Raw genomic sequence first — 2,670 nt, forward strand, 5'->3', positions numbered from 1 at the left:
TAATTATAACCATAAACAAACAAACAAACCAGAACTGCCTGGTTTTCATCTACTCCCTTGAAAAAACAAGCAGAGAAACAGGTGTGAGGACAGGGCCTCTGGGTCACTGATGACGTGGGGGTGGCCCTGTGTGCTTTGGCTAAACCAGATCAGGATGCAGGGGTCTTTGCACAACTGTCTTTCTATGAAGAGGCATCAAAGGGATTCCCAAGAAATTAGGAAATTTCCAGCCAACGTCATTCCTGGATTTGTTGCTGAGTCAATGTCCTGTGGCAGGAGAATGCTCTTCATGTCTCACAGACAATCATAAAGTCAGGCCTCATCTCACATGGCAAAAAAAAAAAAAAAAAAGAAGAAAAATATCTGTAGATAAGCATGAAGGGAAAGCTAGTTATACCAATTTCATTCCCATAGACTATTGCATAACTTTCAGTATAATAATGATAAAATAAAATATGCAACAGTAATTGAGTGTTTAAGTACATGTGGGGCACTGGGGAAAAGGCTCTGTATGTTTTATTCTCTTTTAATCCTTGCTTCAACACTCATTCTTATCTGACAAATAAGGGAAGTAACATTTAACATGATTAAGAAACTTGCCCTGAGTCACACAATCATTAAGTGGCAGGGACAGGATTTTGAGCCAACCTCAAGACCTCCATCCCTCTGCTGCCCCCCAAAGTGGCACATCCGTCTCCCCACGAGGAAGGTGGAGTGACAGAGGCATTTGGCCTGTGTCACAGAGGACGTGGTCCCAGCCCATGCCTCCTTGGTCCCCCTGGAGTGCCCCGGGCCGTGGTGGACACCATGTGTCCACTCCAGTGGCTTCTGAACTCAAGCAGCTTCTTTCTCTTTGCTTGAGTTTTCTCAGCCCAGACAGAATCAACGCTGCCAAGAACAACCCACCAACAATGGGTGTTAAATACCCCCTGTTCCCCATCCCTCAGCAGAATGATCCCAGGGGATGTTCTCCTCGGTCTCTCAGAGGGTCCCAGGAAGATGGAGCCCCACCTCCCCACGTTGGCAGCTGGCTCCTGACACACCCTCTGCTGGCTTTCCTGTCACCCTTGTCTCACTTCTCCAATCCTCGTTGTGTTTCTTGGGATCAGTTCCTGATGAATTCACTTGTCACGAAACCCTTTTTTCCGAGTGTGCTTTTGGGGCAACACAAACTAAGTCAGGTCGTTTTTCAATGACCATTTGATAGGACCTGAGCTTTGCAGAAAACACTTTGGGAAACACTTATCAGCTTCCACACCTTCCTCTTTGTAGATAAGGAAACTGATTCCCAGAGAGAGAAAATTACAAATGATAGATTAGCAACAGGGCCGTGGCAATATCTCAGGCCTGCTTCTCCCCATCTAGGGTCCTTTCGATCACCCCCCATGGCCAGCCCATGCCTTCTGTCTGTCTGGTGAGACATGCCTTGTACTTTTTGTCCTCACTGCACACCCTCTTACCAATGAGGAGTTTGGTGGGGGAATGGAATGTGTGAGCTTCCAGACTGTGGTTCATGGGACTCAGGCAGGAGAAAAGATAAACAAAAAGGTGACGGTGGTTTGTGAATTAGAATGAGTTTGAGGTGGCCCTGCCATCTTCTGATGGGGAGAATTCACATCTATCCAGAAATGACTGTGCCCCCACACTGTCCTAAACCTACAATGCTAATTCTATAAATGAGGGAGGGGAGGCAGAGAGAGGTAAAGTGCCTTGCCCGTGATCAGACAGCTGATAAGCAGGAAGGATGAGCTTCCAATCCTGGTCCTCCAGCTCCTGAACCTGCAGCCCTCGCTGCTGTGCTGTCCACCTGTGGGTATGGTGGTGGGCTGAGCAAGGAAAACATCGGACTTGCTTAAACAGAAGTTGAGGAAGAAGAGATGAGAGAGAGTTTGATTATAGGGTGATACCTGTTTGCTCAAGAGGAAAAGGAGAGAGAGAGACTGCAAATGGCACTGATGTAAGCAGAAACATACGATTTGTCCGTGCTTGGCCAAGGTGACATCAGACCGTGGAGGAAGACACCCCTGTTGCAAATTCAGGGTTCTCAAGGAGGCTGCCTGTGTGGCCTGAGTTTGCGGCCCCTCCTGGATTGCTCCTGTTGATCCCTCATGACTAAGGGACATTTTTTGATCATTATCATGTGACCTAACCAATCCCTTCAAGCTTGACTTTTGGCCAGCATGACCTTTGAAAATCAGGTCCTTTCAGAAGGGAGTTTGATTGTAGTTGTGTAGTTCACTTAGTCACACACCCACTCATTTATCAAATATTTACTGAGTGCCTATTATGTGCTGGGAACTGTGCTCATTGCTGTTATAAAATGGTGAGATAAAAAGAAAACAAACAAACGAAATACAATCCCCGCACAGGATTGAGCCACATAGAGTTTTCAGTGCTGTCTAGTAGAGCCATAATACCAGCCACACACAGAATTTTTATTTTTCCACGTTAAAAATAGTGAAAATAAATAGGTGAAATGAACATTGGTGGTATATTTTACTCAGTCCAATATATCGAATATGTCATCATTTGAACAAGTAAACCAATATAAAAAGTGTTAACGAGACAGTTTACATCCTCCTCCTCCCCACGCCACATACACACACCACAAGTCTTTAAACTCAGTGTGTGTTTGATACTTGGAACAGATCTCAGCGGAGATTAGCCACA

The sequence above is a fragment of the Rhinolophus sinicus genome, linkage group LG12, assembly GCF_036562045.2.
Source record: "Rhinolophus sinicus isolate RSC01 linkage group LG12, ASM3656204v1, whole genome shotgun sequence".
Classification (NCBI taxonomy): domain Eukaryota; kingdom Metazoa; phylum Chordata; class Mammalia; order Chiroptera; family Rhinolophidae; genus Rhinolophus; species Rhinolophus sinicus.